This window comes from Petaurus breviceps, unplaced genomic scaffold, assembly GCF_028583685.1.
Source record: "Petaurus breviceps papuanus isolate PSGF00001 unplaced genomic scaffold, PetGlider_PUasm1.0 90686, whole genome shotgun sequence".
NCBI lineage: Eukaryota > Metazoa > Chordata > Mammalia > Diprotodontia > Petauridae > Petaurus > Petaurus breviceps.
In genome coordinates this window covers 10,953,720-10,977,558 of record NW_027187309.1, presented here as the reverse complement: position 1 = coordinate 10,977,558, position 23,839 = coordinate 10,953,720, and the positions used below count along the sequence as shown (strand labels likewise).

At 37.4% G+C, this 23,839-nt stretch overlaps 1 protein-coding gene and 2 pseudogenes across 10 annotated transcripts in view; 2 read left to right on the top strand and 1 right to left on the bottom strand.

The window, feature by feature from the left end:
• Positions 1–23,839, top strand: part of PLCB4 (phospholipase C beta 4) — a 537,045-nt gene that overhangs the window by 182,951 nt on the left and 330,255 nt on the right. For 9 of the 10 annotated variants that reach the window (XM_069065424.1, XM_069065418.1, XM_069065421.1 and 6 more), the window contains one exon: positions 1,809–1,871. The exons of the other annotated variant lie outside the window; for it this stretch is intronic. The gene's annotated coding sequence lies outside the window, so the exon portion shown is untranslated. The remainder of the gene's footprint in view (positions 1–1,808; positions 1,872–23,839) is intronic. 10 annotated transcript variants of the gene reach the window in all.
• LOC138144120 (ubiquitin-conjugating enzyme E2 E1 pseudogene) lies at positions 1,878–6,181 on the bottom strand (annotated as a pseudogene).
• Positions 19,483–20,230, top strand: LOC138144089 (MORN repeat-containing protein 4 pseudogene; annotated as a pseudogene).

Below are 23,839 nucleotides of genomic sequence, written 5' to 3'. Positions count from 1 at the left end.
TGTAAGGCACATGACTCAGTACCTATTCCCATTTCATAGTTGAGGAAACTGAGGCAGATGAAAGTTCAATGACTTGTCCGGAGTTACAAAGGTAATAAGTGTCTGAAGTGCCAACACAAAATTTACAGTGCCAATGGCAACTGTAAATATGCTGGCATCGTTCTCATTTGAAAAATATAACAGACTCTCCATAAATAAGACAGATGCAAAACACTTATTCAGAAACCAGAAAACCATATCCCAACACCAGAAAGTCAAATCCATCATAGTAGCAAGGAAGTTACATACACCATAACTCAGCAGAGAGTCATACCATCCTTTAGCCTTCCCACAAACCAACACTCACAAATCTAACTCTTTCTGGTGCATCCTCTCTCCTACCATCTAGCTGCTTGACTCCCAGCTTCCTGTGATCTCTGCTCTACTGTTTAGCAAACTCCTCCTACCACAGGCTCCATGTGATTATATTAAGCCTATTAGGGGGCAGGGGGAATCTTCAAATTCCCTTAGGCTTATTAAGGGGCCAAGGAGATCTTCAAATTCCCATTACTATTACAGTGTCTGAGGCTAGATTTGAAGTCATACTTTCCTGAATCCAGGCCCAGTGCTCTGACCACTGCACAATCTAGTGACAGATCACTATTAGAGAAAACACCTTAAATGCCTGGCTGCATTTAGTGGTATCTGTTATTATGCCTGATCTTTGCTCAAAACTTCAACCTGGCCAATTTACTATAGGTACTAATTGAGAGAAACAAACCAACAAAAAATATATATTGTGAATAGGAAATAGACTTAAATGTCAGGGACTTGGAATTAGCCTTAAATAAGACTTATGTGGTACCCTTTTTTTTGCCTTTCTTTGAACCTCCAGCATTTAGTACAGCGCCTGGCACAAGGAAATGAATTGAGTAGTCACCTTTAATTTTGTGTAATTGAATTGAAGAACTACTTATTTTGAGAGCTGCAAGATACTCGCATAATAAGGTATCTCCATTTTAAGGATAAGGGCATATAGAGGCTTCTCTGAGACAGACAGTACATTGTTCTACCTTTTGTGATGATAAGTTTCCCATACAGACTCTGATAACTTCTCATGTATTCAATTCCCTTTGTTCCTTTCCCTTACTTTTCTCCAAAATGCAGAAGTGGAATTTTTTCTGGTCACATACTTCCATACTTTCTTTCTCATTTACCCATATACCTACTATGTGAGGTTCAAATGTGTGGGATGGATTTTGAAACCTGAAACTCAAGATAACAAAAGTCCTACATCAAAGCACAGCCCACATGAACCCTGCTCTTTTTTCTTTATAAATGTAGTACAAAATTGATATAATTTATTTAATATCTGTGTAACTTTTTACTATATTAACTTCTAGCTTATAAAACAATTTTCTACATTCAGCTAATCTACTACAATAGATGGAAAAAAGTTATATCTGAGATAGCTCTCAAATGAGGCAGCAAGGACCAATAAATGTGCATTTTTGGAAGATTTTAAAGAAACTATTATTGTTCAATTATTGTTTATCCTTATTCATCATTATTTTATCAACCTAAATGTTTTCAAAGTAACATACTGATCATTTAGATTGTGAATAGAATTAAAATCTGTATTTTTACAACAAATTTGTTTGTCTATTCTGTTACAGTTTTTTTTTCAGTTATGGGAATTAATTTTTTAAAGGCAGTAACCTGCTTTTCTATTGTTATGATCAATTTTATTTTGAAGTAGAAATCAAATATAGGTAATTTGAATTTGTAAAAAGCCTTTATACCAATTTTTATTTGATTTCATGTTTCAGAGAAGGAGTTCTCGTCCACTTGACTAATTAGGCGATCAGTCCCAGTTCATCAAGAGCTGCTTTGTAAGTACCCACTGCTTCCAACCCAGAAATAGGTAGCTAAAACATTGCATTTTGTCTTGATTATATAGAAATACTCTCATCCCCTCCAAATTCAGGTAGTATGTGTAGTAAACACTTAATAAATATTTGTTGATTTAGTACAGGTAAGTAGTATTATATTTAGTAGAGTGGTTTTAATATAACCTAAGGCACTCCACTTCCTAAGGGGAAATATTTGTGACAAGAAAATAAGGGTATATGAATAATCAATCATGGAAGAAACACTAAGATAACATAACAAGCGACCTTGTCCTTTTATTATTTATATACTTCATTGTAGCACACAATGATATTTATGAGTGAAATTTTAGATATCAATTATATCCAGAACATATTTTAAAACATAATATCTAATTATGCCCATTACTTATTTGATATTGATTGACTTCATATGGCCTTCAGTATCACCTGAAGGATCAATTGGATTTATTTGACACAAGGAGGCAGCTTAATATCATAGAAAAGAACTGGATTTGGAGCCAGAGGACCTGGGGTTCAATCCTTGACCATGTCACTTATTAGCTATATGACCTGGGCCAAGTCACTCATTCTTTCTGAGCTTCGGTTACCTAATCTAGAAAATTGAGGGTGATATTTGTACTACCTACCTCACCAGGTTGTTGTGAGGTTCCAATGAGATAAATGTATAGAGTACTTTGTCAACTATAAAGCTTCATAAAATGTTAACTTTATTTTGGCCCAGACCTGTGATATCATTCAAGTGGAAACATTTTTCATTAAAGCATGCTGACAACTTCTCTGAAACGTAATTTTAAAGTTTCCCAGTGCCACTGAGAGTTTAACTGGAATGGCCCATTTTCACAGGAACCTTGTTAGGGACAGGACTTGTACCCTCATTTTTTCTTGACTTGAGATTCAGTTCTTTTTTCTCTGTCCTGCTTCCTCTCAGACTATGAATAAAATAATGGGCTTCTTTGCCTACCCCTAATTTCCAAAATTGAAAGACAAAATTTTTAAAATAAGAAGCTTGTGTAATATATATATATATATACATACATACATACATGTACATGTATATATGCAAGCATATACACACATACATTTATATATATGTACACACATACATACACACATTCTATGATTAAACAATATGCTGAAATTATTATCTCATTTTCCATTGAATCTGGAATACTATCTGTTTCTTTTTCTAAATTTCCTACCTTTGGTTTGTGGCATTTACCTGTGGTTTAAGTCAAGGGTGTTATGGATAAACGTTTTGCACACCTACCTTACTTCTGTAAGTTTTGTTTCAGAAAGCTTCATGAAGGTTTTATCTAAGTTTAAAAAGAAATTAACATTCATTGTAAGATCTACCTGCAAGGGATGTTATCTTTTTTCATGAACTATTTCCTTGTATGAAGTAAATGACAAAATACAATCTATTAGTCCCCGAGGTCCATATTGGAATTTACCCTTTTTGAGTGCATTTTACCCTGGGACTCTGGGAATGATTTTTGTCCTTAAGAATGAACATTAAAAAAAACTTGACTATTTGAAACATATTCACTAAAATTCATCAGAGGATCAAAATAATAATGAATATCAGAACATATGAACCCATATGCGTCTTTTCTCCAACTACTATTATGAGTTAAAGTGATGAATGTCATTTATTCCTTTACATGCAAAACACATTTTACAGCAATCAGACAAAAGGTGACAAGTTTCTCTAAATATTTTTATAAAAGTTTTAAATTCAGATGACATATTTTTAGAAATATGTTACTTCTTCTCAAAATCTTCCTGTTAAGGGCTGTGGTCTATAGGTAGTGATCACATCTTAGCAGCCAGCAAAAAGTATCTCACTATTTCCAATATTTTACCAAGTTATCAGAGTTTAATAATAAAACAAGGCTATCAAGAAAGAAATCTATTGGTGAATTGCCCCCTACCTATTTTTAGTGTGGTGTTATTATATTATTCTCAAGTGATGACTCATAGGCTATGTCCTAACAGGCAAAGAGAGGTGGCAGTATTGAGTGATTTAAATCAGTATAGAGGAATAATTGCAGTCTACTCTTCTCACAACAAGCAGAGTCTGAAGTTTGCAGGGACATCACTATAACTCTTCAGTTTCTCTTTGCAGTCCTTGTTACCTGTAGTTACTATTTACCCTTGTAACTGCTTTAGTCTTAAACATATATATTTTTAAAGTTGTATTATTATAAGTCCTCTATGCCAAGTGCTTTCGTGTTTATAAAAGTTTATATACCTTTAAAATTTAACATAAAAGTGAGTTGTCACTATCATCATCACTACCATAGCTTACATTCATATCACATTTTAAGGTTTGCAAAGTTCATTAAATATATTATCTCATTTGATTTTCAATAATATTTCCATCACTAAGTAACTATAAATTAAGCCAGAAATTAAAAAAAAAAAAACTTGAAGGAAAAAAATTGTGACTGCTGTCCTCCCCTCCCCTCCCCAGTAGTTGCATTTAAGCATTTTAAGATATAAACAAAACATTTTCCATTGTCTCCAAGATTACAAATATCTTAGCACCATGGATGTGAGATTTTCTTGTTCTGTATTGAATGGCTATTTCTTTTATCATTCTAGTCTTTGGAGAATGTTGACTCTTCGCAAGCTGTGAAAAATCATAATTACTCAGTGATTATTTAGAGGTTGCTCAAAAATCAGTCACAACTATGTGACTGTCTCTGTCAGGTCTTATATGAAGTTTCATCTTCTGTTCATCCTTTGTTAATTTTGGGTATAAACTCATAATAATGGCTATTTTTAATTGCTATTTTGAATTCAAGTATATTATACTTTTGGTTCTTTTGATTTTGCATTCAACTGAATGTCTTAGGTCTTTTTCACATGAACCATTATCAAATCTTGTCTTCTTTATCCTGTATTTATGCAGCTTGAAAGGAGTATATATAATTTTGTTGTCTTTTTAGTAGCTTTTTATTAGTACAGTAACAAAGGCAGACTGATGTAGCCCCCACAACATAGAACCAATCCACTGACTCCTATTCCATGCCTTACACTTTAACAGCTTAAGGTATGTCACTACAGGTTTCTCTAAGTCCTGATTGAAACCTCTTTTCACACTAAAGTAGACTGGCATATAAAATAAAATACTTTACTCATTTCCTATATGGTGCCATATTATATATCATGAGATGATAGTCTCTAAAAAGCAATTAAGTATCAATGTTCCCTCTCACGTGGGGAGGGGGGGGGGAACCAACATCTTTTTACAAAAAAAAAAAAGAAAAGAAGGGGAAAAAAGGTTGTCTTGGGAGAACTTTACACGAATACCATGTATACCTGTACAAAAGTAAGCCATTTTTAATCTTTTACATATTTCGAGCAACAGAATCCAAATGTCTTAAGTGTACATTCTTTTCTGTACTGGATTTGAGCTAATATTGCAGAACTAATGACAGTCTTAAAAGATGCTATTACCAATTCTGTCTACTGTAGCAAGATACCTTAAGTTACAACAACAAAATCTTAGGAAATAAAAGACTGAATAAAATCTGTTATAGAAATATCCTACTCTTTCTCAGCTCCTACCCTCCCCCTCCCCTTTCAAAATCATAAGCAGCTCTTTCCATCACAGACAAATAACGTAAATTTGGTGAAAACTCAGTTTATGTAGTGTATCTCTTGGTCCACTGCATGGCCATTCTGTCATGCTCTGCTCTGTTGGTCACGTACTGAGTGGTGATACTTCCCACTAAGGTGTCAGCAAGGTTGCAGTCAGCGAGCAGGGAGCAGATGGAAAGGAGCACTTTGGAGATGGTGAGGGCCAGGCTCCAGTTGTCCTTCAGAATATCCAAACAGATCACCCCTTGGCTATTGATGTTGCAGTGGTAAATTCTTGTCTGGTGCGTGACCTTTGGAGGCTTGAAGGGATATTCTGGTGCAAAGGTAATGTTGAAGAAAAAGATGCCCCCCTCGTAGACTGAGCCCAGAGGCCCCAGAGTAGTCAATCTCCATTTGTAGATGTTATCACCTTTGGGACCTGCACTGCAGTTGGGAGGTGGGTCTAAGGTGATGTCCACCAATTCCTTCTGAATCCTCTTGGTGCTGGTGGAGAGGAACTTGGAGTTCTTGATCATGCTGACTTTGCTCTCCTTCTTCTTGGGGGTGGTATTGCTTTCTTTCTCAGTCTGTTGGTTGGAAGATAAGGATGAGGAGGAACTGGTGCTGGTTCTCGAATCGTCATCCAACATAGTGAACCGCCCCACCCCCTCCAATCCCTGTGGGAGACAGAAAAGATAGACCACCGGTGAGTGGCCGTGGCTGGGGGCGCCCAGGGGGCTCCGAGCCCGCCCCCTCCCTGGTCTTCAGGGCTGGCTCCTCCCCGGAGGGGCCTTGCCTGCACCCAGCTTCAAGGCCAGGCCCCCAGACCTCCCAGGAGTATATTTTTTAAATCAGCAAAAATCAATCTTCTGTCTCTCCCACCAAATGAGAAATAATGGAAAAGAAAACTTCAGTTATAAATATGTATAATAAAAAAAGGATTCCCACATTGTCTAAATGCAGTTCAAAAATTGTCCAAAATATTCCTCAATCTTCATTCTTCTGAGTTTTCCACCTATCTCTTAGGGGGTACTTGCCTTGTTTCATCATTAGTCTTCTAGAATCATGATTGATCATTCCATTAATCAGAGTTCCTATGTCTGTCAATGTTATTTCACTTTGCAATACCATTGTCACAGTGTAAACCATTTCCTGATTCTCCTCATCTCAATCTGTATCACTTCCTACATAACTTCCCAGGTTTCTCTGAAACCATTCCCGTCATCATTTTAAATGGCACAATAGTGATCCATCACATTTATATACCATAACTTTGACCCCCACAAAAGTAGCTACTATAAGTATTTTTCTACCTTCTTAGATGTTGTTTTGTTTAGGACTCTTCCCTCCCTTAATCTGTCTTTCCTCTTATCCATACCTTATCCCATTTCCCTCCTTTTTCCTTATTGAGTGAAATGTATTTTTGTACCAATTGTGTGTTTATTTTCTATCTTTTGACCAGTCCAGATGAGTTTGAGGTTCAAGCATCATCTGTCCCCCCCCCACTCCTTGTTTATATTAACTTCAACCTGTATACCCTAATTATGTAGGATAACTTTCCTCATCCTTCCTCTCCCATCTCCCAATTAGTATATTCTCTTCCTCTTCCCTTTCTGTTCCTCTTTTAAAATTGACAACACATGACAAAATCACCCTTAGGCCCTCTGTCTAATTAGACTACCTTTACGAGCCCTGATAATGATAGGGTTCTGAGGGACATGTATCATTTCCCCATATTAGAATATAAATAGTTTATCCTTATTTAGACCTTTATAATTGTTCACTCATGTTTACCTTTTTGTGTTTCTCTTGACTTCAGTGTTTTCACTCTCAATCTCTCTAGGTAGCTCTAGTCTTTTCATCAGGAATGCTTAGAAATCCTCTGATTAATTGAATGCCCACTTCTCATCTGCCCAACCCTAACAACCCTATTATACTCAGTTTTGCTGGGTCAATTATTCTTGATTATAAGTCTATATCCTATGTCTTCTGGGATAGCATATTCCAAGTTCTCCATTTTTTTATGGAGGTGACTTCTATGACTCTGTAATACTTGATACTGTGATACTTACAATATTTGTTTTTTTACACAGAAGCTCTAGATTTTGTCTGTAATGTTCCTGAGTGCTTTTATTTTGGGATTTCTTTCAAGAGATAACCAGTAAATTCTTTATTTTTCCACTTGGCCCTCAAGTTCTAAAATATCTGGGCAGCTTTCTTTCATGATTCCTTGAAATAGAATGTCTATTCCTTTTTTTTGGTCATGTCTTTTAAATAGTCCAGTGATTCTTGAATGATCCCCACTCTTTTGTGGGTCAGTTGTTTTGAAGAAAACTTATATTTTCTTCTATTTTAAAAAAAAATCTTTGGACTTTGTTTTAGTATTTCTTGTCTCATGAATTAACTTCTATTTGGTATATTTTGATTTTCAAGGAGGTGATTTTTTGAGTAAGAATTTTTTTCCATTGTTTCAAGCTGTTTATTCTTTTTCTAGTTCTTGCTTCCATTGCTTTCATGTTTCAATATCTTTTATTCTAGTGTCTTTATTTAATTCATAAACAGTTTTAAGTTCTTGTTTCATCTCGTCTTTATATATATATATATATATATATATTTGATTTTAAAACTTTCAATTCCAGATTCATTCCCTTCCCCCCCTGCCACCCACCCCCACTGGGGAGACAAGCAGTTCAGTATAGGTTGTACATGTGCGGCTAATGCACAACAATAGCATAGTAGTTGTATTGTAAAAGACTGACTATATTTCCCTCCCTCCTATCCCACCTCGCACTTGTTCTATTCTCTACTTTGATCCTGTCCGTTTTCAAAAGTGGGTGCTTCCAACTTCCCTCCCCCCCAGCCTGCCCTCCGTTCCATCATCCCCCCTCACATCCCCTTCCCCCACTATTCTCCTGGAGGGTGAGATCCCCTATTTAGTGTGTATTTCCCTCCCTCCTCAAGCCAGATTCAATAGGAATAAGGTTGACCCATTCCCTTTTGCCTTCCTATTCTTCCCCTCCATTGTAAAACCATTTTCCCTTGCCTCTTCTGTATGAGATAGTTTGCCCCACTCTGTCTCTCCCCATCTCCTCTCATTATATTCCTCTCACCTCTTAATTTCACCTTTTAAGTATCATCCCTTCCTGTTAAATTGGTCCCGTGCCCTCTATGTATACCTGTAAATGTATATACACACATTCATATATGTATTCATATGCCCGCATACCCTCATATAAAGACATATATCTCATATAAAGACATATATATACACATATATATACATATATATATATATATATATATACATATATTTCTAATCCCTTCAAATACTGAGAAAAGTTTCATAAGTTACAATTATTGTTTTTCCATGTAGGAATGTTAATAGTTCAACTTTGGCCAGGTGGCTCAGCGAGCAAGAGCACCCACCGGCCCCAGTGCCGGGACGACCCGGATCAAATCTGGGCCCAGACACTCAGCACCACACCCAGAAACAACAACTGGCCTGTAACCCTGAGCAAGCCACTCAACCCCAATTGCTTTAAAAAAAATAGTTCAAATTTGATAAGTTCCTTATGATTTATTTTCCCTGTTTACCTTCTCATGCTTCTTGTATCTGAATGTCAAATTTTCTATTCAACTCTGCTTTTTTCAGCAAGAATGCTTGAAAGTCCTCTATTCCAATGAATGACCATATTTTCCCCTGAAACATGATCCTCAGTTTTGCTGGGTAGGTGACTCTTGGTTTTAATCCCAGCTCCCTTGACCTCCGGAATATCACATTCCAGGCCCTTCGATCCCTCAGTGTAGAAGCTGCCAGATCCTGGGTTATCCTGATTGTGTTTCCACAATATTCAAATTGTTTCTTCCTGGCTGCTTGCAATATTCTCTCCCCAATCTGGGAATTCCAGAACCTGGCTATAATATTCCTAGGAGTTTTCTTTTTGAGATCTTTTTCAGGAGGTCATCGGTGGATTCTTTCAACCTCTATTTTGCCCTCTCGTTCTAAAACATCAGGGCAGTTTTGTTTGAGAACTTCCTGGAGGATTATTTCCAGGCTCTTACTTTGGTCATGGCTCTCAAGCAGTCCAATAATTTTTAAATTATCTCTCCTGGATCTATTTTCCAGGTCAGTGGTTTTTCCCATGAGATATTTCACATTGCCTTCTATTCTTTCATTTGTTTGGATCTGTTTAACAGCATCTTGATTTCTCATAAAGTCATTAGCTTCCATTTGCTCCAATCTAATTCTGAAGCAATGATTCTCCTCAGTGACCTTTTGAGATTCTTTTTCCATCTGGCAAATTCTGCTTTTTAAGGCATTCTTCTCCTCATTGCCTTTTTGAGCCTCCTTTGCCATTTGAGTCAGTCTGTTTTTTAAGGTATTATTTTCTTCAGTCAGGCTGTTGACTCTCATTTCATAATTTTCTTGCATTGTTCTCATTTCCCTTCCCAATTTTTCCTCTACTTCTCTTATCTGCTTCTTAAGGTCCTCTATGGCCTGTAACCAGATTGTATTTTCCTTTGAAGCTTTTGGTGCAGGAGTTCTGACTTCACTGATTTCCTCCTGTTCCATGCCTTGCTCCTTCTTATCCCCAAAATAGGAGTGTAATGTTGGAATCTTCTGTCTGCTTTGTTTCCTTTGCCTGATCATTTTGCCACTCAATGATTTGACTTCTGGGATTTTTGCCACAGTAGGACTCTGCCACCAGACAGGGGAGTTTTCGTCACAAACGCTGGGGTTTTCTCAGCTGCTGGAGGTATTATATGGGTGCCCTCTCTGAGGTCTCCACACACTCTGGCAAGCTGGACACACACCCCAGGACCTCCACCCTAGACTGCAATCCAGATCCAAGCAGGTTAAAGCAAGAGCGATTACCCCTCAGACTGGTGCTTGGTCCCCCTACACTCTGCAGGCCAGGAGCTGAAGCTGCCACGTGGTGCTGGCTGGCTGTGCCGGTGTCTCAGTGGTTTCTCGCCCCGGGGGTAAAAGCCACGCACTCCCAATTCCTGGGTCCCAAAGTCCAGACTGCACTGGCCTCTCACCTTGTCCTTTGCATCTATGTATTGATAAATCTGGAAATGGCCACAGCTGCTGCTGATCTGGAGTCCCTCTGGCTGGAGGCTGGTCAGACCCGCCCTGGGGCTAAAGCCTCGGCATGGTGCTGGGCTTGGCTCCTAGAGCATTGTGCTGGCTGATTCCTGCCGGCCTGCCGGGCTGTTCTCAGCGGGAGGTTAGCTTCTCTGTGTCATTTTGTGGGTTCTGCAGCTCCAAAATTTGTTTAGAGTCCCCTTTTTACATGGATTGGGGAGGGTAGAAGCCGGAGCCGGGGAGGGTCGTGCTTCTACTCCGCCATCTTGGCTCCGCCCCCCTGCTTCATCTCTTCTAGTAATTCTTACTGAATTTGTCTCCAGGCTGTTTTTATTTTTTTTTAGCTTTGATACTTTGATCAGAGATATTTTAAAGTTGTTTTCTTTTTCTGGAGTTTAGTCTTGAGTATTTCTGTCACCAGAGTTACATTTTGTAGTGGGATTCTTTTTTGCCTATTTTTTTGCTCATTCTTCTAGCCTACTTTCTCACTTTGGACTTATTGTAGTACAAGGCCCTGTGCATTTCTGGAGGAAACATCTGGATTAGTCTTATTCTTGCTTCTTTGGGGTATTGAATGTTGAATTATTTCAAGGTCTCAGGGGTACCTCATGGTAGGGATTTGCAATAATTCAGTATTTCCAAAGTTGCCTGATCCAGGCAAAGTGTGATCCCTACCCTCCTGATCTGAGCCCTGAAAATATCTAACCTGGGTTTTGATCTAAGCAACATACCTTTGGGCTTGCCCTAGGTGGAGTTCCGGTCTCACTAATTATCAGCCAGCTGGAAGACTTTGGGTTCAGAATAATAGGTCTCTTGGTCTGGGATTCCTGACAAAGTGTAGGTTTCTTATTACTCTGGGTTTCCTAAACTGCTTATTCCTCTGCAATCTTCAGACTGAGCTAGAGGCTGGAACTGAGACCCTGCTCAACTCCTGGAGACAAAACCACATAGCTGATGCTTTCCTATGACCTTATTCTTTATTAGGTACAAAGCCTAGGGCCGATGACTGTTCTTCACACTGGAACACCATTTACATGTGGAGATCTCCCTAGTTAGCCCTGGATCTACAACAAAGAACTGACTAATAAGGAACATAACTGCAGTTGGCATCTTTTCCTGCACTCTACACAAGATTGAGCCCCTCTTTGCTAGATTTGGAAATAATATTTACCATGGTATATAACTTAAATCTTACTGTTACTGTCTCCAGACCTTTCTCTGTCTCTCTATGCTAACCTTGGCTGGAAAAATTACTCACCATGATTTTTTCTTTTGATTTCTTGAAGAGGATTTGGTCTAATGCATCTGTTTGTATGTGGTATACATGTGTGGGGAGAAGGGAACCTCTGTTATATTTCTTCCTGCTACTTCACCATCTTGGCTCTTAGGTCTCATTCATTTTTTTTTAACATACATGTAAGTTTACATTTTTAACCATTGAATTTTAAATTACTACTTTTTCTAGAACAGAGTTTCTTAACCTTTGGTTTGTGAATTTGGTTTTAAAATACTTGAATATTTGCATTTCACTACAGTTGATTTCCATTGCAATCTTATATATTTTATTTCATGCTTTTAAAGGCATTATTCTAAGAAGGACTCCATACTCTTGTCACCAGGCTGTACAAAAAGGTTAAGAACTCCTGTTCTAGATATCATTTTAGCCTCTTGAGGTCATTGTGTATCTTGATTCTACTTAGCAATGTATTGGCTAGCCCTCTCCTCTTTGTGTTACCTAAAAACTTAAGCCTTAGTTATGTCTTCAACAACACAAACAATAAAAATAACAATAACAACAAATGGATAGTCAGGGGGACATTCATAAATGACACACTGGATTGACATAAGAACCATTTACAGGGGAGTGAGGCAGTGCCTGTGTATAGGTTCAAAAAAGGACAGAACCTAGAAATGTAATGATCAGACTTCTTAAAGCAGGCTAAATTGTGCTAATACAGATTTTCCATTCAATCATGCTTTTTAAAGGAGGATGAGCCTTTCTAGGTATCCCCATCATGGTAGTTAAGAGGTACATCTTAAAGGTTTTTACCTGAGTTACAGCTTATCTTCCTACAATCTTTTGAGTCAGATGCAAAAAGCACTACAATGGCCAGAAGAGATATAAGTTTTGTTTTTTTTTTCTGAATCCTCAGTGTCCTTATTATTCAATTTGTTTCCTGGGATTGAAACCAGAGGCATACTAAAATGAGGGATCAAAACAACTGTGGCCCTATAACTCCCTCCTCATGTAGGTTTCTCAAATTCCATACAAATGTATACTTCCTAGATATGCTATGCTTCTATTGATTCTTTCTCTTCTGTATCTTTCCTTTAGAGAAAGTTTCATCTTCTATTGCTGTTTTTTAGTTATGAGTCTAATTGTTCCAATTAATGTCACTTCCTTATGTTAATAGTTTAAGTGCACATTGTTTATTACATGTATACTGTATGTTGAACTATTGATATCTATACACTATACCCACCCCCTGTAATTCTTTCTGTCTTCCCTGTGACTTATATTTTTCTGATTCAACATCCCTTCAAGTCTTCCAGAAGTCACTGGAAATAGCCCAAGAGGTCATTAAAGTCATTTTTTTTCACTGACTTAATTTGTTTTTACTTACTTTCCATGATCCTTTTTGAGACATTGCTGAAATAAATTTGTGGGTACTTTCCTCTTGGGGGAAGGTGGTACAGGACAGCATTTAGATCTTTTTTAAAAAATTCTTTGATTATTTTGTTTAATTTTTTCATTCTTAACCCTCATTAGGTCATTTATAAAAAAGTTTTTTTTTTAAAAAAATTAGTATAAATCTACTTTTTTTTTCCCCTTCACTCCATTGGGTGGGCGGAGGGTAAGGAAAGAAAGGAAAACAAATTTCTTATAACAAATATGCATAGCCAAGCAAAGCAAAATCCCTTATTTACTATTTAAAACAAAAACATATGTCTCATTCTCTAAACTCTCAAGGGCAGGATAGCATGTTTCATTAATAATCCTCAAGTCATGGATGGTCCTTGTATTAATCAGAGTTCTTACAACTTTCAAAAAAAATTAAAAACTGTTATTATTATTTTCCAGGTTATGCTCATTTCAATCTTTAGAAATTTATACAAGTATTTAAAATTATTAATTTTATAATATTTACTTTATGGCATAAATTGTTCTTACGGTTCTTCTATCTTTACTCTGCCTCATTTCAAATAGGTCTTTTCATCTCTTTGAAATCTTCCGTTTCCTTTTTTTTTCTTTACAGCATAATAGTCTGTTCATATATCCTAATTTATTACTTAGGGAACATTGTCATGTAGGTGGTATGACTTTACTTTCTAGAGGTAGAAGCCTATCCTTTGCTTTCTCTCTTACTGTAGTTTTTTTCCAAGACCTAGGAATCTGTGCATGTGTGTGTGTGTGTGTGTGCATGTGTGTGTATTTGTATAAATGCATATATTTTTTATCTTGCTTTCTTGGTCATGATAGAGAAAAAGAAAATAACCTAATGAGGGATAAGAATGAAAGAATTAAACAAAATAATCAAAGAATTAAAATAAAAGAAGTAAACAAAGAATCCTAAAAGGAAGAACTTCTCTTAAAAGCTGCCTACTGTGTTCTTTTCCATACTTTGTGGTCTGTTGGGTAAGCATAAGGTATAAGTCACAAAACAGGAGATATATTTTGCAGAAAATACTATTCTTTCAGGCAAAGAAAACTTTCTATGAGAGTATTCCAAAAACTCTGACAGAGTATGTTGAGTCATTTCATCTGGCTAGAAATTTTGCTATTTTATAATGATAATTGATAGCAGAGGATTTGGTAGCTGGGAAAAAATTACATTAAAAAATAAACAGAAACAAAACTATGGAAGAAGTCATACATGTAGAGAGTGATTTTTTTAAATCATAAACCTATAATTTTGGTAGGAAAACTGTATTTGCCAATGCAAAAATAAAATGGGATAGAATTTTGCTAACAAAGTGTTATTTATGCACATTGGAAATATATAAAATGTTATTGAAAATAGACATTTTAAAATGAAATCACTGGCACTTCATCTAAGTGATGGGACATAAACTATATTTCTGGCTGTAGTAACTTCTCACTTGACTGATGATAGAAGGCAGCCATTTGGAATGAAAAAAAAAAACAAAGTAAGTAATAGTCAATCTCTTTCTTTTTCACTTTTATACTTAGTAGTTGTGTGATACTGAGTAACTCGCTTAATTTTTCTCAGACTCACTTTCCTCATTAATAAAATAGAGATAATAATAGCACTTACCTCAGTGTTGTTGTAAGGAAAAAATGAAATATTTATAAAGTGGTTTCAAACCTTATAGTGCTATAGATGCTAGTCATTTTTATTATTATTACAAAGCAATCGATCAAGTATTTGTTAAGTATATCTTATGAGCATTGTATCGATCACTAGGAATTAAAGAACAAAAGGGTAAGGTAAACAGTTCCTGTCCTCAAAGAATTTACAGTTAAAATTTACAGATAAATTTACAGGTGTGGGGAAAGGGGGAAGAGAGACAACATCTATCTACATTTACAGGTGTATATAAAATAAGTATAAGGGGAATTTAGGGGAAGTGTACTAGTGGAAGGGAGAATCAAGGAAGGTCTCATAGTAGTGCTTAAACTGAGCCTAGATGAAGACAGAGGGAAGGAGAGAATATGGTTCAGGGAAGGTGAATAGCCAATAAAAAGACACTAAGGCAGGGAATGGATACCTTTTGACTGGACTACAATGTGTAGAGGGTAGTACTGCATAATACAGATAGAAAGATAGGTTGAGGCCAGTTCATCAGGGGTTTTATGTGTTAAAAAGAAGAGTTTATAGTTTATCTGTCAACAGGCCATCACAACTTCATGAAACTTATGTGAAAACTAGGATTATTATAAGAGAAATGAACATGTATGTGGAACCCAAAGACTTCATAATCCATACATATTTATAACAAAGGTAGGAGGAAGAAACACAAATCTCTGCCTAAAGAGGTGTGTAATGAGAAGGGGAAAGATTCATTTAAAGGTAAGGAAAGGACAAAATCCCTCTTTAAGGGGAGGAACAAAATGAAAGCAAAAGCCAAATTCTTTTCTCATGGGAACTGCTAGAATATGAAGACATAATGGTCTGCATATCGACGAGGGTCCCAGTTGCACAAGCATTTTTCTCAGCTTACTGCAGACTATTTGTCTGCAGTAACCTGTCTTGACTTCCAGTGATACATGAGGAGTCCAGACTTGGATGTGAACAACACATTATGTCAGCGCAGGGTGGGGCTTCATCCTTGACACATTCAGGATTTCCTGCATATTCTGGGTCCAGTGTTTTTGGAAAATATGACAACTCAAAAAGACAAATTGAAGGAACCCTTTAATATTCCTTAACATATCTTAGAGGTAATAGGGAACCAGTAGAGTTTCTTGAGTAGATGAGTATCATGGTCAGTTCTAAGATTTAGGAAAACTACTTTGATTTACAGCTGAGTAAAGAATACATAGTGGAAGGGACAAACTTGAGGCAAGGAAATCAATTAAGAGGCTGTTGCAGTAATCTGAATGAGAGGTGATTAGAGCCTGGACTAGGGTGGTGGTATTGTAATTGGAGAGGAGACTACTGTTAGGGATGCTGGGGAGGTGGAAATGAATTCAGGTGAAGGAGAGAAATGAATCTTATTTTCATCAAATTAAATCAATAAACATTTTTAAAGTATTGACTGTATATATGACAGGCTCTGAGCTAAGCTCTAAGGATAAAAAGGAAAGTAAAACTACAATAAAAACAGCAAAAGCATTCCCTGATCTCAGGGTGCTCAAGGTGTAGCCTAATGGAGGAGATAATGTGCAAATAACCATATAAAAAGAAGATTTATATAGGATAAATTGGAGACGGTATCAGAGGGTAGGTACTAAGAGCAGGCAGGACTGGAAAAAGTTACTTGCAAAAGGCAGGACTCTAGCTGAAAGTTGAAGAAGACAGGAGGTAGAGATTTAGGGGGAAGATCATTCCAGGCAGTAGAGACAGCCAGGGAAAATGTTCAGAGTTACAAGATGGAGTGTCATATATAAGGAATAGCAAAGTGGAGCCACTGTCATGGAGTACATGGAGGAGGATAATGTGTAAGAAAACCAAAAAGGTGAGGGAGGGGCACAGGTTATGAAGGCCTTCTTAAAAATATCTTTATTTCATTAAATATTTCCCAATTACATGTAAAATAATTTAAGTCATTTTAAAAATTTGAGTCCCAAATTCTCTGCCTCCCAGCTCTCCCCTCTTCTTGAAAAAGGCAATTAATTTGATATTGATTTTACCTGTGAATTCAGGCAAAACATATTTCCACATTGAAAAAGAAAACACAAAGCTGACTAGGTGGTGCAGTGAATAGAGCACCAGCGTTGGAGTCAGGAAGACCTGAGTTCAAATCCGACCTCAGACGCTTAACACAAAAACTAGCTATGGAACCTTGAGTAAGTCACTTAACCCCAATTGCCCTCCAAAAAAGCAAAAAAAAAAAAAAAAAAAAGAGAGAGCGAAAGAGAGAAGAAAACACAAACAAAATAAAACAGGAAGAAAGTAAAAAGTATGCTTCAGTCTACAGAGTTCATCAGTTCTCTTTCTGGACATGAAGAGTATTTTTCCTCATACATCCTTTGGAATTGTCTTGGATCATTGTCTTGATCAGAATAGCTGAGTATATATTTCGCAGTCAGTTATTACAATATTGCTGTTAGTATGTACAGTGTTCTCCTGGTTTTGCTTACTTCACTTTGCATGAGCAAAGTCTTCCTAGGTTTTTCTGTCATGTTAGCCAACATGACATATTTCTGGTAGTCTCAGAGTTGCTATAATTAGCATTTCTCTAATCAATAGAGCTTTAAAGCCTTTTTACATTTGGCTATTGATAGCTTTGCTTTCTTCTTTTGTAAACTGTATGTTCATATACTTTGACCTTTTATCAATTGAGGAGTGTTTTTTTTTAATGTAAATTTGGCCCAGTTCCCTATATATGTGATAAATAAGGCTTTTATCAGAGAAAGCTGATGTAAACATTTTCTTGAATTTTCTAATATCCTTCTAATTTTTGCTGCTTTGCGTTTGTTAGTGCAAAAGATTTTTAATTTTATATGCTGTAATCGAAATTTGCATTTTACTTCCGATGATCCTATCTGTCTCTTGTTTGGTCACTAACACTTCTCTTATCCATCCATCCATCTAACAATTACATTTTTCCAGTGCTCTCCTAATATCAACCTTTTTGCCTAAATTGCATACCCATTTAAATTTTTTAAAATTTTTATTATTTTTATTTTATTTATTTTTTCCAGTTTAGTTTTAGTTTTCAATATTCATTTCCACAAGATTTTGAGTTACAAATTTTTCTCCCCATCTTTTCCCTAAACCCCACCCCAAAATAGCTAGCATACTGAATGCCCCTTTCCCCAATCTGTTCTCCCATATATTCTCCCCTATGCCACCCCCGCTAACTTTCTAGTAAGGCAAGATGGATTTCTATACCCCAGTGCCTGTATATCTTATTTCCCAGTTTTATGTAAAATAAACACAACAGTTTTTTATACACATTTGTTTTTAAAACTTTGAATTCCAGATATTTTCCCTTCTTCCCTCCTCACTCACCCCCACTGGGAAGATAAGCAATTCAATATACGTTGTACATATGTAGTTACACAAAATATTTCCACAATAGGCATATTGTAAAAGACTAAATATATTTCCCTCCATCCTATCCTACCCCTCACTTATTCTGTTTTCTCCTTTGACCCTTTTCAAAAGGGTTTGCTTATAGCTACCCTCTCCCCCAAATGCCCTCCCTTCTCTCATCCTCCCATTATCCCCTCCCCCCTATTTTCCTGTAGCATAAGATACCCAATTGAGTGTGTATGTTATTCCCTTCTTAAGCCAAATTCAATGAGAGTAAGGTTGTCCCATTCACTTTTACCTTCCTGTTCTTCCCCTCCATTCTAACAGTTTTCTCTTGCTTCTTTTATATGAGATAATTTACCCTAATCTATCTCTCCCTTTCTTCTTCTCCCAATATATTTCTCTCTCACCACTTAATTTTATTTTTTTAGATATCATCCCTTCATATTCAACTTGTCCTGTGCCCTCTGTCTATGTATACATGTACATACATATGCACACCCTCACATATATATATATACTAATATACACGTACACCCTCCTCTACTTACATATATATGCATATATATTTTGTTCAGCTGTCCTCATACTGAGAAAATTCTTGAGTTACAATTATTATTTTTCCATGTAGGAATGTAAATAGTTCAAGTTTAATAAGTTCCTTATGATTTCTTTTCCCTGTTTACCTTCTCATGTTTCTCTTGCTTCTTGAATTTGAAAGTCAAATTTTCTGTTCAGCTCTTGTTTTTTTCATCAACAATGCTTGAAAATCCTCTGTTTCATTGAACGACCATATTTTCCTCTGAAGCATTATACTCAGTTTTGCTGTGTAGGTGATTTTTGGCTTTAATCTAGCTTCTTTGGACTCTGGAATATCATATCCCAAGCCTTTCAATCCCTTATTATAGAACCTGCTAGGTCTTTTGTTATCCTGATTGTGTTTCCACAATACTAAAATTGTTTCTTCCTGACTGCTTGTAGTATTTTCTCCTTGACCTGGGAACTCCGGTATTTGACTATAATATTCCTAGGAGTTTTCTTTTTGGGATCTTTTTCAAGAGGTGATCAGTGGGCAGCTGGAGGGGTCCAAGGGAGGTGGTGGAGCGGTGGGCAGCAGTGGCTGGCCCGTCAGGGTCAGGGACGTGGCAGCCAAGACTCGGGGTTTTGGGAGGGATCCCAGCTGTCCTATGATGATAGCAAGCCTCTACCTGTTTCCTGTGGTTGTCACGCTGCTCTTCTGTAAGCTGTCGCCATGACCCTGACAAAAGGCTCCTTCAACCTACTCCAGTGGTGAGGAATATTGTGGCGAGTAGAAGGAGGGCTGCAGGCATGGCATTGGTCAACTGATGTTTGTAGATGGTGGCACCTACCTGGGTCATTTTGAAAATGGGCTCTTTAATGGCTTAGGGGAACTGACTTTCTCAGATTGCTCAAGATATGAGGGGGAGTTTGCCCAAGGAAAGTTCAGTGGTGTTGGCGTTTTCATTTGCCATGATAACATGACCTTTGAGGGAGAATTCAAGAGTGGCAGAGTAGATGGCTTTGGCCTTCTTACTTTTCCTGATGGTTCTCATGGAGTTCCTCGAAATGAAGGTCTGTTTGAGAATAACAAGCTGCTACAAAGAGAAAAGTGTCCTACAGTGATCCAGCAGGCACAGAGGGCTTCTGAGTTATCCCGGAACCTCCCAGCTTGATGGGGTGCTGTGACTGCAGGAGGAGCAATTGGGCAGAGCAGCCACCTCTGTTCATTCACTGCAGGTGAAGGAATGAACTAGACCCAAGATTCTTTGAGTTATAAGCACCAAACAGTTGCCTTCTGACACATCCCTTTGTCTGCCAGTCAAGAGTTAGATTGTGGATTGGGGCCTTTCACAGGCTCTGCAACAGCTCTGACCTGCCAAAACAGGGAGCAGATGATTTCAGTTTTGCCTTGGCCCTGCCCCTTGACTGCTGCTGCTCAGACGAGCTGCCTTTTTCCACATCCTGGGACTCTCCATCCCTAAATCCCTGCACTGTCCCCATCCTTGCTGCTTTCTGTTCTATTCTGGGTCCACAGTCATCTGCAGTGTACTTAGTGCCCCACCTCCATTTGGGGGAGGTGATCCAACAGTCATCCCTCAGCTGAGGCCCATAGCTTGGGCTTCCTGGGGGAGGTAGGATGATGGACTCTCCAGGGGCCAGGGAGAGAAGGCATGCAGCAGGCCTTTAAAAGCCTAGGTTGGAGACTTTTTCTTAGGGTACCTTCTTATTTCATTATTGTTTGGAATTAGGGCTCCAGGTCTGTCATGTGAACTGGCCAGGCTGATCTTGAACTCCTCTTTCTCAGTCTTTGAGTACTGTGAGGGGTCTTCACATGCCCTTGACTTTACAGTGTAACTACATTACACAAAAGGATTCCATTTTTGTATCTCATCTTTATGTACCTTCATTGCTATTCTCATATGGGTAAGAAAGTGATACAAAACTGTAATCTTAAACTCTCATGTAGAACAGAGGACACAGCCCTCCAGGCCCACTAACAATGTATGAAGGCCAGGATTGACCTAGTCTTTCTTAAGACTGTAAAGGAACTTGCTAGGCTAGAAGTGGACCACCTGTCCAGACCACTACCAGCTCCCTAGAATTTAAACAGAGGTGGATGAGGGTCAGTCAGGAATACGTGGAGCTAAAAACTATTTGGTGGACTAAATCCAGGTCACCAAAACTCTTTCACCACCAGCCCTGGATATCATTAGACCTGGAGGTGAAAACTACTCATCAGCATCACACAGAGTTCCTTCTGAGACTTCGAACACACCACACTCCCCATTATTCTTACATCAAATGTTTTATTTGCAGCAGATTTTGGTGGAAATACTAGCTGTGTGCCTCTATCATCTCTGGATTTTACTGTTGAAATAAAAGTTTATAAAGAATCAAAAGAAAAAAGAAGTGATCAGTGAATTCTTTCAATTTCTATTTTTCCCTCTGGTTCTAGAATATCAAGGCAATTTTAGTTGATAATTTCTTGAAAGATGGTGTCTAGACTCTTTTTTTATTATGGCTTTCAGGTAGTCCAATAATTTTCAAATTATCTCTCCTGGATCTATTTTCCAGGTCAGTGGTTTTTCCAATGAGATATTTCACATTGTCTTCTATTCTTTCAGTTGTTTGGATCTGTTTTATAGTATATTGATTTCTCATAAAGTCATTAGCTTCCAATTGCTCCAATCTAATTTTGAAGGAATTATTCTTTTCATTGAGTTTTTTAAAGTCCTTTTCCATCTGGCAAAATCAGCTTGTTAAGGCATTCTTCTCCTCATTGGCTTTTTGGGCCTCTTTTGCCATTTGAGTTAGTCTATTCTTTAAGGTGTTATTTTCTTCAGTCAGGCTGTTGACTTGCTTTTCTTGATTTTCTTGCATCATTCTCATTTCTCTTCCCAATTTTTCCTCCACTTCTCTTACTTGGTTTTCAAAATCCTTCTTGAGCTCCTCCATGGCCTGTAACCAATTCATATTTTTCTTGAGAGCTTTTGATGCAAGTGTTCTGACTTCATTGTCTTCCTTCTGTTCCATCCTTTGACCCTTTTTGTCCCCAAAAAAGCAATCTATGGTAGGATTACATTTGCTATGCTTGCTCATGTTGCCTGTTAGTTACTTGACTTTTGAGCTCTTTGCCATGGTAGAACTCTGCTTTCAGAATGGAGAGAGCTTTGTCACAAATCACTGGGGTTTTCCCAGCTGCCAGAGCAATTAGGACGGTGCCCTCTCCGCAGCCCCCACAGGCACTGGCACCTGGCCACACAAACCAGGACCTCCACCCAAGACTGAGATCCAGATACAAGCTTGTTAAAGCAAGAACAACTACCCTCTGAATGGTTGCTTGGCCCCCTGCAGTCTGTAGCCCAGGAGCTCTGGAGGGAGCCACTGGGTACAGCTGCTGTGCCTCCAGCTCTTCTCACCCTGAGGCCAGGGGCCAGACCACACTCTTCCTTCTACTCCTGTTCCAGCAGAGTACCACACTGACCTTTTACTTTGTCTTTGGCGTTTGTGGGTTGAAAAGCCGGGAAACCACCACAGCTGCTGATGCTTCACTCTCCTGAAGTTCTTCTGGCCAGTGCTGATTGGGGCTGCCCTGGTTCCAGAACTTCATAGCTCACATGGAGCTGGGCTAAGCTCTCAACTTGGTGCAATAGCCCTTTCCTGAAGGCCTGGTGGGCTGCCTTCAGTGGGAGATTTGTTTTTCTCTGTCACTTTATGGGTTCTGTAGCTCTAAAATTTGTTTAGAGTTATTTTTTACATGTATTGGAGGAGGTGGAAGCTGGACCCATGGTAAAATCCTATTTCTACTGTGCCATCTTGGCTCAACCCCCTTGCATACCCATTTTAACCCTGTCTTTGTATATGGTATAGAATATCAGTTTATTCCTAGTTTCTTCAAACTGCTTTCCAATTTTCCCAGCAATTTTTGTCAAATGTTGAGTTCTTACACTTAAAGCTTGGACCTTTGGATTTATATTGTCATTTGCTATGGTTCATTACATACCTTACCTCTTACACTGATTCAGCACTCTTCAGCATTTCTTAGCCAGGGCCAGGTTATTTTGCAGATTACCACTTTGTAATAAGGTTTGAAATCTAAAACTGCTAAACTTCCTTCTTATTTTTTTCACTGATTCCTTTGTTATTCTTGAACTTTTATTTTTTTCAGTTTAATTTTGTGATTATTTTTTCTACCTCTATAAAATAAATTGGTAGTTTAATTGGTATGACACTGAATAAGTAAATTAATTTATAATTATTATTTTTATTATATTGGCACAGCCAGTCAATGAAAAATTAATATTACTCCAAGTATTTAGATCTATCTTTATTTGTTTTTCAATTGTGTTCATATAGCCCTTGGATTTGTCTTGGCAGGGAGATGCCAATGTATTTTTTATTATCTGTAATTATTTGAAATGCAATTTCTCTTTCTAATTCTTTCTACTGGGTTTTGTTGGTAGTTTATAGAAATGCTAATGATTTATGTGACTTTATTTTATGTCATGCAACTTTGCTAAAATTGATTACTGTTTCAAATAGTTTTTTTAGTTGGTTCTCTAGGGTTCTCTAAGTATACGGTCTTATCATCTGCAAAGACTGACAGTTTGGTTTCCTAATTGACAATTTTGTTTCCTTCAAATTCTTTTTCTTCTCTTATTGTATAACCAGAATTTCCAGTACATTATCGAATAAAGTGTTGAAAATGGACATCCTTCCTTTATCCCGATTTTATCACAAAGGCTTCAACTTTATCTCCATTACAGATAATGCTTATTGATGGTTTTAGATAGATACTGATTTTCATTTTAAGAAGGATCCCATTAATTTTTATACTTTCTAGTGTTTTTCATAGGAATGGGAGTTGTATTTTGTGAAAGGCTATTTTCTGCATCTATGATATAATTATATGTTCTTTGTTATTTTATTATTGATATTCCTAGCATAAATTCCACCTTGTCATAGTGTATGATTTTTGTGATATATTGCTGTAATCTCCTTGATAGTATTTTATTTTAAAATTTTGTGTCAATATTTATTCAGGAAACTAGTTTATACTTTTTTCCTTCTATTTTTACTCCCTGGTT